Source organism: Mytilus galloprovincialis, chromosome 12 (assembly GCF_965363235.1).
Source record: "Mytilus galloprovincialis chromosome 12, xbMytGall1.hap1.1, whole genome shotgun sequence".
Lineage (NCBI taxonomy): Eukaryota > Metazoa > Mollusca > Bivalvia > Mytilida > Mytilidae > Mytilus > Mytilus galloprovincialis.
Genome location: NC_134849.1, coordinates 50,756,034 through 50,769,405, shown reverse-complemented (window position 1 = coordinate 50,769,405; position 13,372 = coordinate 50,756,034). Strand labels below are relative to the sequence as shown.

Below are 13,372 nucleotides of genomic sequence, written 5' to 3'. Positions count from 1 at the left end.
ACGTGACATCGAACAAAACTTCATAAAAAATTTGTAAGGGTTCCGCGGAACCCAGTGTCTCGCCTATTTTTGCTGTAAATTGCAGACTCAACAACAATGAGGGAAAAAATCAATAAAAATATTCCTCTTGTTACATGTACTATTTTATGATTGCAAGAAAATCTAAGTCCATTTAAAAGTAAATTACAGAAAAAACTGAGTAATCTTTTTACAAACTTTACTTCTGGATACAATATTATGATCATAAATAAGCTTCTGTCCAAGTTTGGTACAAACCCAGGATAGTTTAAGAAAGTTATTAAAATTTTTAAAACTTTAACCACAGAGTGAATGTAATGGTTCCCTGGAGAAAAACTAAGTCCATTTAAAAGTAAAATATGGAAAAAATGGATTTATTTATTTACAAAATTTACTTCTGGATACTATCTTATGATCATAAACAAGCTTCTGTCCAAATTTGGTACAAACCCAGGATAGTTTAAGAAAGTTCTAAAAACTTTAACCACAGAGTGAATGTAATGTTTCTCCGCAGAAAAAACTAAGTCCATTTATAAGTAAAATATGGAAAAAATGGAATTTTATTTTTTCAAAATTTACTTCTGGATATTATCTTATGATCATAAACAAGCTTCTGTGCAAGTTTAGTACAAACCCAGGATAGTTTGAGAAAGTTATTAAAATTCTAAAAACTTTAACTACAGAGTGAATGTTTTGTTTCCTCGCAGAAAAAACTAAGTCCATTTATAGTAAAATACGGAAAAAATGGAATTTTATTTTTACAAAATTTACTTTTGGATACTACCTTATGATCATAAACAAGCTTCTGTCAAAGTTTGGTAGAAATCCAGTATAGTTTAAGAAAGTTATTAAAATTTCAAAAACTTTAACCACAGAGTGAATATTTGTTGACGCCGCCGACGACGCCGACGACGACGGAATGTAGGATCGCTTAGTCTCGCTTTTTCGACTAAAGTCGAAGGCTCGACAAAAATAAATAGATCATTATAACATGCAGGTCTTTTCCAAATTTGAAAATGTGATAAAGCTTTTGTGAACATTTTTTAAGATTTACCTGTTTTCATGGTTTTGTTTCATTTAAGTGTTATAATTAAACTTTTTTCTCTTTCCTGCAAACCTTCAATATATATGTGATAAATAGGTTATAACATGTCTTTTCCCTATTGGCCCTGGTATCATCCCTCGACTCATAAAAAATTGGCCCTCAGCTAAAGCATTGAGGTCGAGGCCGCTATCACAGAAGTTTGAAATCCTATCAATAAGGGGGGTTAAAATATACCAAAGTCGACTATCACAGTAGAGCTTCTCTTGAATTTTCTCTCTTCGAGAGAAGCTCTACTGTGATAGTCGACTTTGGTATATTTTTACCCCCTTATTGATAGGATTTCAAACTCCTGTGCCGCTATGGAAGTCCCAGGATGTCACCAGGGCCAATATGGAAAAGGACATGTTATAATCTATACATATTACTTAGAACATAGACTATATATAATACTAATAGAGACTTTATGCACAATAATTAATAATTTAATTTTGGATGTAACATGTCTTCTGATTGGATGACGTTTTTTTGTTATCAGCCCATAGACATAATTTAGTCATGTGACCGTGACGTCATCAACATTTTTTCATGACTTTCTACGGTCTAAAATGGAATTAAGAATTAAATTATAAGAAATGACTGTAATATAACCTTACGCGCGTTATTCAGTGTGCACCAAATTTTTTATGTTATTTCTTCATAGACAGAAAAATATTAGTCATTCCTTAAATAAATGAGGAATGTGTTCATGCGACACAGATGACACCCCTTATTTTTTTATCATATGTTATAGACTTAACATCAATAAAGAACGGTAAAAGTGACACAACCCAAATTTGAACTTGATAAGAGTTTTGTCTTAATTAGAATTTTGTTTCATAACATTTGGTAGAGACAAGGATTAGTAAAGTAAACAAATCCTTTGTAGAGACAAACTTTAGTGAGAGAACAGAATAAAACCAGGTGCTCCGCAGGGCGCAGCTTTATACGACCGCAGAGGTCGAACCCTGAACAGTTGGGGCAAGTATGGACAAAACATTCAAGCATGATACAGCTCTGAATTTGGATTGTGATCAAATTTTTGACATTACATGGGTTTTTTTTACACAAAACAAATGCCAAGATTTTACAAATCAATTAAAGATTTCTTCTTCAAACTTTTTAAATCTAAAATTAAATAATTGACACAGCATAGGTTTCTGACACAGAATGAATGTGGTCTAATGAACTTAAAAGGTTTTTTTTGCCTTTGAGCAAATCACTATGCTGTTGAATATTAATCCTCTCAAAAAAATGTTTGAAGAAATTTTCTTTTTATTATGAAATCTGAAATGAGAAAAATTTAACCCCCCCCCCTTTTTTTTCACATCCCCATTTCCCTTTTTCAAAACTGATATCAATTCAAATTTCTAATGGAGTTTGCAACAATAACTACTCATTTAAATACATCATAAAATATTAAGATGTAAAAAAACTGCTTGTTATCACTGAATGGTAAAGATTATTTAAATTTATCAGTTGGTAGTAAAAAGTGTATATACATTGTATATTGTATATAACAAAGATTTAAGTTGATTCTGGACAAAGAAAGAACTCCAATTAAAAAAAATTCTTGCTATTGCACAAATAGGATATTTCTTGCTTACTATTCTGGACAAAGAAAGATAACTCTAATTAAAAAAAAATTTGCTATTTCACAATATTGTGCAATTAGATATTTCTTGCCATTGCACAATACTGTGCAATTGAAAAGACTTGCTATTGCACAATACTTAATATAATAATTTTAGATCCTGATTTGGACCAACTTGAAAACTGGGCCCATAATCAAAAATCTAAGTACATGTTTAGATTCAGCATATCAAAGAGGCCCAAGAATTCAATTAATGTTAAAATCAAACTTAGTTTAATTTTGGACCCTTTGGACTTTAATGTAGAATTTGAAATTTGAAAACAGGACCAAAAATGAAGAATCTACATACACAGTTAGATTTGGCATATCAAAGAACCCCAAGGATTCAATTTTTGATGAAATCAAACAAAGTTTAATTTTGGACCCTTTGGACCTTAATGTAGACCAATTTGAAAACTGGACCAAAAAAACTTCAATAATCAAGAATCTAAGTACATTTTTAGATTCAACATATCAAAGAACCCAACCGATTCATTTTTTGTCAAAATCAAACTAAGTTTAATTTTGGACCCTTTGGACCTTAATGTAGACCAATTTGAAAACGGGACAAAAAGTTGAGAATCTACATATACAGTTAGATTCGGCATATCAAAGAACCCCAATTATTCAATTTTGATGAAATCAAACAAAGTTTAATTTTGGACCCTTTGGGCCCCTTTTTCCTAAACTGTTGGGACCAAAACTCCCAAAATCAATACCAACCTTCCTTTTATGGTCATAAGCCTTGTGTTTAAATTTCATAGATTTGTATTTACTTATACTAACATTATAGTGCGAAAACCAAGAAAAATGCTTATTTGGGTCCCTTTTTGGCCCCTAATTCCTAATCTGTTGGGTCCTAAACTCCCAAAATAAATACCAACCTTCCTTTTGTGGTCATAAACATTGTGTTTAAATTTCATAGATTTCCATTTACTTAACCTAAGGTTATTGTGCAAAAACCAAGAAAAATGCTTATTTGGGCCCTTTATTGGCCCCTTATACCTAAACTATTGAAACCAAAACTCCCAAAATCAATCCCAATCTTTCTTTTGTGGTCATAAACCTTGTGTCAAAATTTCATAGATTTCTATTAACTTAAACTAAAGTTATGGTGCGAAAACCAAGAAAATGCTTATTTGGGCCCTTTTTGGCCCCTTATTCCTAAAATGTTGGGACCAAAACTCCCAAAATCAATACCAACCTTCCTTTTATGGTCATAAACCTTGTGTTAAAATTTCATAGATTTCTATTCACTTTTACTAAAGTTAGAGTGCGAAAACTAAAAGTATTCGGACGCCGGACGACGACGACGACGACGACGACGACGACGACGACGACGACGCAGACGCCAACGTGATAGCAATATACGACGAAAATTTTTTCAAAATTTGCGGTCGTATAAAAAGGCAATGAGAAAATTAACGGCCTTATTTATATAAAACCAGGTGCTCCGCAGGGCGCAGCTTTATACGACCGCAGAGGTCGAACCCTGAACAGTTGGGGCAAGTATGGACAAAACATTCAAGCGTGATACAGCTCTGAATTTGGATTGTGATCAAATTTTTGACATTACATGGGTTTTTTTTACACAAAACAAATGTCAAGATTTTACAAATCAATTAAAGATTTCTTCTTCAAACTTTTTAAATCTAAAATTAAATAGGTTTCTGACACAGAATGAATGTGGTCTAATGAATTTAAAAGTTTTTTTTTTTGCCTTTGAGCAATTCACTATGCTGTTGAATATTAATCGTCTCAAAAAAATGTTTGAAGAAATTTTCTTTTTATTTATGAAATCTGAAATGAGAAAAATTTAAACCACCCCCCCCCCTTTTTTTCACATCCCCGTTTCCCTTTTTCCAAAACTGATATCAATTCAAATTTCTAATGGAGTTTGCAACAATAACTACTCTTTTAAATACATCATAAAATATTAAAATGTAAAATAAAGTGCTTGTTATCTCTGAATGGTAAAGATTGGTTGGTAGTAAAAGTGAATATACATTGTTTATTGTATAAAACAATAAAAAAAAACTTCATCAGCAACATTTTATATTGGCAAATTTCCAATGAAGTTATTTACATAAAGTTATTGGCAAATAAAAATAGAAAATGACATCATAGTCATGTCTGGCAAATGTCCAACATACATTATCTAAAAACATTTTAGATAAGATAAGGAAAAAAAGCTTCATCAGCAACATTTTATATTGGCAAATTTCCAATGAAGTTATTTACATAAAGTTATTGGCAAATAAAAATAGAAAATGACATCATAGTCATGTCTGGCAAATTTCCAACATATATTATCAACTACTATTCTATACAAAGAAAGATAACTCCAATTGAAAATTAACTGCTATTGCATAATATTGTGCAATTAGATATTTCTTGCTATTGTGCAATACTGTGCAATTGAAAATTTCTTGCTATTGCACAATACTTGATATGGAATCCTGATTTGGACCAACTTGAAAACTGGGCCCATAATCAAAAATCAAAGTACATATTTAGATAAAGCATATCAAATAAGCCCAAGAATTTAATTTTTGTTAAAATCAAACTTAGTTTAATTTTGGACCCTTTGGACCTTAATGTAGACCAATTTGAAAACTGGACCAAAAATTAAGAATCTACATACACAGTTAGATTTGGCATATCAAAGAACCCATTTATTCAATTTTTGATGAAATCAAACAAAGTTTAATTTTGGACCCCCATTTGGACCAACTTGAAAACTAGGCCAATAATTAAAAATCTAAGTACATTTTTAAATTCAGCATATCAAAGAACCCCAAGGATTCAATTTTTGTTAAAATCAAACTAAGTTTAATTTTGGACCCTTTGGACCTTAATGTAGACCAATTTGAAAACGGGACCAAAAATTAAGAATCTACATACATAGTTAGATTCGGCATATATATATCAAAGAACCCCAATTATTCAATTTTTGATGAAATCACACAAAGTTCAATTTTGGACCCTTTGGGCCCCTTATTCCTAAACTGTTAGGACCAAAACTCCCAAAATCAAACCCAACCTTCCTTTTATGGTCATAAACCTTGTGTTTAAATTTCATAGATTTCTATTTACTTATACTAAAGTTATGGTGCAAAAAACAAAAATAATACTTATTTGGGCCCCTTTTTGGCCCCTAATTCATAAACTGTTGTGACCTCAACTCCAAAAATCAATCCCAACCTTTCTTTTGTGGTCATAAACCTTGTGTTAAAATTTCATTGATTTCTATTTACTTATACTAAAGTTATTGTGCGAAAACCAAGAATAATGCTTATTTGGGCCCTTTTTTGGCCCTTAATTCCTAAACTGTTGGAACCAAAACTCCCAAAATCAATCCCAACCTTCCTTTTGTAGTCATAAACCTTGTGTCAAAATTTCATAGATTTCTATTCACTTTAACTAAAGTTATAGTGCGAAAACCAAGAAAATGCTTATTTGGGCCCTTTTTGGCCCCTAAATCCTAAAATGTTGGGACCAAAACTCCCAAAATCAATCCCAACCTTCCTTTTGTTGTCATAAACCTTGTGTTAAAATTTCATTGATTTCTATTCACTTTTACTAAAGTTAGAGTGCGAAAACTAAAAGTATTCGGACGACGACGACGACGCAGACGACGACGCCAACGTGATAGCAATATACGACCAAAAAATTAAAATTTTTGCGGTCGTATAAAATGAATCCTCATTTATAGAGTACATATTAGTAGCCAAGAAAGCCCTGAAAGTAAATGTGGGTAGGTACAATGTATATGCCCTTTAAAGTGAGGCATCAAATGGTTATTTTCGGCTACCATAGCGTGAAATTAGTTCAAATAAGAAAGTGTAACTCTTATCTTCATCATGTTCATGCACCAAAAATTACCAATGGCTTTTACTGACCTCTCTTCTTGTCACAAATGCAATTTCTGATCGCATAATAATATAATTATCATGTATATGGGGACGAATTACAGTAGAAAAATCAATAAAAAATATTTAAAAAAAATTCAATCTACTAATGAACTTAAAATCATAAATTTTTATTTTCGAACATTTTTTAATTTTCCTGCATTTGTGTAGAAATCTCTATCTTTTTTTTGTTGGTCTAGTTTGTCAGAGCTCAGACATAAACAAGTCGATTTTTGTTTTCGACTTAAAGAAGTCAAAACATGTATTTATTATAAAAATGTGTTTTCAATTTTAGAATTATCTAAGTCATAAAATGACAGACTTGTTTAGGTCTATTTATGGTGATGAAAAAACTTAATTTTACTTGGTGGCCAAAGTACATTACAGCTATGACAGCAAAAAACTGTCTGAGTGTTCACAAGTACTTGAGCTATCTATATTTAATTATTTTATTGAACGTCCTTACTAAACACAGGTGTTTTACCTCATTAAGTGTGGTTCCAGGTGGTTGCATTGTTTGGTTAATTAACATAATCTTCGTTTTTTTAGGCTTTCATTCATATTTTTCTTTAGAAGACAAAGCATTGTCTTTCAATGTTGTCATTATTTGATTTAGATGCGCGACTCTTTCTAAATATGCGTGGGTCTTGAAGTTGACCAATTTTGGTAACTTATCGACTTGTAGGAGTTGATATTTGCAACTTTTTTATTCTGGTCAATTATTTCTTGCTTAACAATATTTGACTTATTGAAGTCGTATTTTGTCTTGCATTAAAGGGAGACAAATCCCAAAACTTACAAATTTAGACCTCTATGAGTCAAAAGCAGATTAAAGACCAAACAGCCTATTGTTTATGCGCATCATCTAGCGCAACTTGGTAGTGACATAAAAGCTCTATGACGTTGTTTCTAGCAATGAAAAAACGTCAAATTATAACGTCCTATTTCGCGTTTTTCACGAATTCCAACATGGTGTACGCTTAAAAATACGTCTCCCAAGTAAAGAGGAATTAAGCGTCGAGCTGATATCTTGTGGAAATTTAACACAAATGGACACAAAAGATACTACACTATATTTAACCTTCGTTCTAATAAAAACAATAAAATATAACTTTTGATCTCTACTTTTTTGCGGCGATCTGCATTTCATTTTTTTTATTCTTTCATTTTGTCTTTCATTTGCGCCGATTGTGTACAGGTTACCGGAGTTATTAGATAGGTGAAAGTTATTTTTATGTCCAATTTATGTTTTCAGGTCTGTGCGGCCGTTCGTTCGTTCGTTCGTCCGTCTGTCCTGCTTCAGGTTAAAGTTTTTGGTCAAGGTAGTTTTTGATGAAGTTGAAGTCTTATCAACTTAAAACTTTTAAAATACACATGTTTCCTATGATTTGATCCTTCAAATTTTAATGTCAATTTAAAAAAAAAATTTTAAATTGAGTATTCAGAAGGTCAGGCCGATAAAAAATTATTCCTAGAAGTTTTGACATACTGGCAACGTATGCATGTAACTAATGTCTGGATGATTCTCGTAGAATAATGTCCGATCTTGAAGTTAAAATTTATTTATACTGCTTATTTGACAAAATCTTATAATTATGACAAAGGGTCATTGTCGTTTGTCATTTGTTTCATTTCAATTTGTTTTAAGAAGAAATGATAAACATTTCGCCTGATCTCACTGAAGCTTACAGCTAATTTCCTACTGTATGTAGATCATCACTTTAGTTATTTGCTTGCTTTGTTGGTATATTTTGTTAATGTTCAATTGCATTAATATATATACGGGTTAACATGCCTATATATGAAGATGTCAATCTTAATTACAAAGCTTGAATAAACATTTATACAAACAAAGCAAGGAAGCTAACCAAAGTTTTACCCTACATGCAGTAGGAAATTAGCTGTTAGGCAAAACATATAAAATAGTTGTAAATTTAACTTATGACAAAAACAATTGCTCCAAGAATAATATCCAACATAAAATCTCTCCCTTTCATTTATCTAAAACTATGACTGGAAAGATTGAAAACAAATTTCGATTTTCAATTCCGGCAACAACCTTGTCTTTTTTTTAAATTTACAAAATTAGCAATTTAGATTTATAATATTTTATCCTGTTGGATCTAACTTTGTAGTTTTCAACAGAAAATGATTTCTAAATTAATTTTTGAATTAAAAACTTTTTGTATTTTATATTTACTGTCTCGTTTTTTCAAAACATCGTCATGTGAGGTAGTTATAACAGGGATTGTATTTCATGATAGATGTATAACGTTTTAAAATCAAAAACTTTAATTTATATGTTATACCTATAATTTTAATTTCCCTATATCTTAAATATTCAGAAATAACAAGTGAAACTGCGAGCTACTGCTCACTGATGATACCCCCGCCGCAAGTGGATAATATTAATAGTGTAAAAATATGCAAGTGTTCGGTAAACAGGAAGTTGTCGAGTGATGAATCTGAAAACGCATCACACGGTATAGCTGACTTATATAAATCCTGAAACCAAATTTCAGAAATCCTTGTATTGTAGTTCCTGAGAAAAATGTGACGAAAATTTTCAACTTGGCTATCATGTGTAAAATCATACAAGTGTTCGGTAAACAGGAAGTTGTCAAGTGATCAATCTGAAAACGCATCACACGGTATAGCTGACATATATAAATGTTGATATTAAATTACAGAAAGGGTGGATGTGTAGTTCCTGAGAAAAATGTGACGAAAGTTTCATGGGACGGACTGACGGACGGACGGACGGACGGACTGACGGACAGACAGAGGTAAAACAGTATACCCCCCTTTTTTGAAAGCGGGGGTATAATGACTTCACAAACTAGATGGAATAATTTCTATACGTTCGTCTTAGTCGGGAAATATAATGGCATAAAGAAGTCCGTCCATGCTTTTGTGTGTCCGTCTGTCAACAGTAGCAAATGAGTTCGTTACGGCAAACTTCTGAAATTGACGCGAACAAAAACACACACATATAGTCTGATATAGTCAAATACTCTGTAGTTAGCCAGTGCCATCTTTCATTTATTTTCAATAATTTTGCTAATGAGGGACAGAGGACAAAAACAGACTTTCAATACAAAAGCGGCGAGAAAGGTTATTTCAAACAATTTTCCATTCCGACGGATGGGGTTTCTGAAGGTAAATATTGTGCGGCAACAACATCATAAGATCTAATACTGACACATGCATTTAATCTCTTGTATTACCGGATAATTAAGTAGGTAAATAGAGTTGTTATTCTTGGAAATTTAAATGTGGGTTTCAAACGTCCAATTTGCGATTTTTTTTTCAAAAAGTGCGCCAGCAAGGGAAGTTTGTACTATGACGTCAGATGCGATGTTTTGAAGAAAGACAATTCTTTTCTTCAAAACGAACAAGAAAAAAACATGAAAATTGCTCATAACTTTTTTGAAAGGTCGGTGACATACACTTTTTTTGGCTTTATTTTGAAGAGTACACGTGGCACTTTCCTTCTTGAAATTATTATAAAGAAATCACTGGTAGATATTTTTTGATACTGGAAACATTTTTCATTTTTACGTTTTATTTTTGGCGGGAATGAAATAAATCATATTTTTAAAGATCAAAACAATATGAGGCTTAAACTTTTGAACATGTATTTGATAGATAAACATCTACTGTTTAACGTGAAACAAGAATTATGCTTGTAGGTTTGATATAAAGGATTTTTTGAGAGTTTAGATAACCAGCAAATATTATGCTAAAATTCGGGAAAACACGAAACTGAGGTTGCTATAGTGACAAAACTAAGTCGGTGACCCTCAGTTTTTTTCATCATATTTTGTTCCTCAAGTCATGAATTACCTTTACACAAAATTTTAAGGAAAAATCACTGGTAGAAATGAATAGGCTGTTTGGTCTTTAAGACTTATTTATGTCTGAGCTCTGACTGATATAGGAATGAGCACAATAACAATTACATTTTATTCATTCTTTGACATGAAAAAAACCCCTGTTACCTGATGATAGCATTTCTTTGTTTATATGAAAACAATGTAACGACTAAATTGATGTCACATCTAAAATCCCTAACAACAGGACCTACAATAGAAACGTTGCGTTTTCTTTTTGAACATTAAAATATGTTTGAATTAAAAAAAAATATTGATAGACTTCATCCCCTTCCACATTTTACTCTGAATTTTCCGATATCAGTTTCCAGTTTCTGCTACCTTTTCTCTGTCACTGGATCAATTTTGTAAAACAAAAATGTCTACTGAAATTTTTTCGAGTTTGACATTTTCAAAAAGCGGAAGATTGCAAATTTTAAAAGCAGGAGATTTTGAATCCCATCGGAACATTCACAGTGGAATGTGTAGGGTGTGAAAGTGAAAGGGGGCAAACGTAAATTGGTGCAAATGTGTTTTAGGCGAACTGACCTGAATTTAACAATTAACATGAACATATTATCAATGTATACAGGTTCCAATTCTCACCATTTAACACAGACTTAAAACTATTCAAAGTATTTGCTGTCACTGTTAAATCTGACAGGTTATTCAACTGATCCACTCCTCTAATTGAAAAAAAAGTATTTAGGCTATGTGTCTTTTAAGGTTGACCGTTCATGTATGGACCCTATAGCTAAAATGGCCATATTTTCACCTCAAAATTTACTTGGAGTACAAACAAACCTGTGCATCTGGAAAAGTTTTAAGGCATAGCTCTAGATAAATAGAATAGAATAGAATAGAATATTTTTATTTACCAAATTAGGGCCCCAGGAGGGCATATGATACAGACAATATTATTATAAACAATATTATTAATTAACTACACTGTTATTGGACTTAATATGATGAAAACTGCCTATGCAATATAATGTGTAAACTGGGCCAATACAGAATAACTCGGCCAATATAGATTTTTTTCTGTATTGGCCGAGTTATTCTATATTGGCCGAGTTGACATAAGTGCAGGATTTCGGAACGTCTCTAGATTTTACATCGAAAGTCACGATAAACACAAACTGAAAGTAAACAGTTGTTTTGAAGACGCAGTTGTCATTTAGTTATCATAAACATGCTGAAAATGTCAGTATGGCATACATTTCAGGCGAAAGACGGTCACATTCATTTAAAAGGTCTTTTGAAAGCAGACGATAGAACTATTACAGGTTTGGGGAACGAGTAGATTATCACAAAGTTCATTTCTTGACGACCTCATAATTTCACGATTGTACACATCGATTTTAAATTAGTTTCTGCATAACACATGCAATGGCAGTACCTTTCCAATTACTATTTATGTGTTGCGTCTAAATTTAAGTTGTAACACTTTATAGTGACTGAAAAGGGTAGAAAAAATCATCAGATGAGAAAATGCTGAAGACACCTGGAAACAGCACCAGAGATCATTATGTATTGCATCTAATAAAAAGAAACAAACTGAGATTTGGAGAGTTCCACTTAAAGGTAAAAATATTTATCTCTTTTGAAATGAAATAAAAAAAATATTGTAACACTATGAAAAAAAAAATAATAGTTAATTAATAAAGATATTATTACGTGTATTTCTGTATTGGCCTTGTTATTGGTCCGAGGCTTGCTGTATTGGCCTGAGGCGAAAAAATATCATAACATATGCAATACACACACAGTAAAGATATGTAACAAGTGTTATAAAAATAATAAAATAAAATAATATAAACAGAAAATACACTCAACAAAATAGTAGCAATGTATTATTATTCAATGAATAAATAGAATTCAAATGCATTGTACATGTTGTATGATTTAAAAAATTCATAACTTAACTGGTTTTTGCCGTTTTTTCGTCCCTGCAGAAGATGATAAAATTAACAAACAGTTGAGTTTCCCTTGATATGGTCCACCCAGGTACACAGTTAAATCACCAATTATTGTCAGGTATCTATTGTCCATGTCAATCAATACCGCTCACTTCAATTATTACCTGTGGGGAAGTTCTCAAACCTGTTTCCCAACTTAGTTTATTTTGGCACCTTCTGGAGGAATGAAAAAAGTGCACTGCAAAATCCTGGTAAGTTTCTAGGGCATGCTATGCCTGAAATTTTTTTACTGATGCGCAGGTTTGTCTGTACTCAATAGTAAATTTTGAGGTGAAAATACGGCCATTTTAGTCATAGGGTCCACATGAAACTTAACACTGTTTCTTAAAAAAGTTTTAAGTTTATTTGTCTGACATGAAGTACATGTACCCCATAACATGCATAATTTACACTCCTAAATTAGGTTTTCTTGTCACAATGCTTGTGAAATATTGCAGTGGTCATATTATATTTTATTCGGCAGCTTTTTTCGAAATACGTTTGGATCTTTAAATTTACCTGTCGTAAGAAACACCTATGTCTATGCTATCGAATGTTTCTTCCGTCTCTTGTAATTCATGTAATTCAAACGTTTGTGAAATGTTGCTATAACAAAAACATAAACATCACGCAGATTATTGACGGTCGGTTTGGAATTGTAAATTACAAATCAACAGACGGAGATAGGCACTAAAAATTCCGGAAATTAAGTGTGTTTTTTCAGAGATATATTACATTATAATACACTCGGTGTTGGGGGTTGGGGGCTACTTCAATACTAAATTGATAGGTGTGACCCTGGGGTTCTGTTACCCAATCATTTTCAGTTAATTTATGTTTTGAGAATATCTCTGGATTTAATAGAATTATTAATTGTAATATTTTTTTTTAACTTGGAT

General features: G+C 31.9%; 1 protein-coding gene across 1 annotated transcript in view; it reads right to left on the bottom strand.

Annotated features, from left to right (window-relative positions):
• The window catches only part of LOC143054134 (cAMP-dependent protein kinase inhibitor beta-like), a 57,596-nt gene extending 44,481 nt beyond the window's left edge, over positions 1–13,115 (bottom strand). The window contains exon 1 of the mRNA XM_076227041.1: positions 12,993–13,115. The gene's annotated coding sequence lies outside the window, so the exon portion shown is untranslated. The remainder of the gene's footprint in view (positions 1–12,992) is intronic.
• Positions 13,116–13,372: the final 257 nt, after the last annotated feature.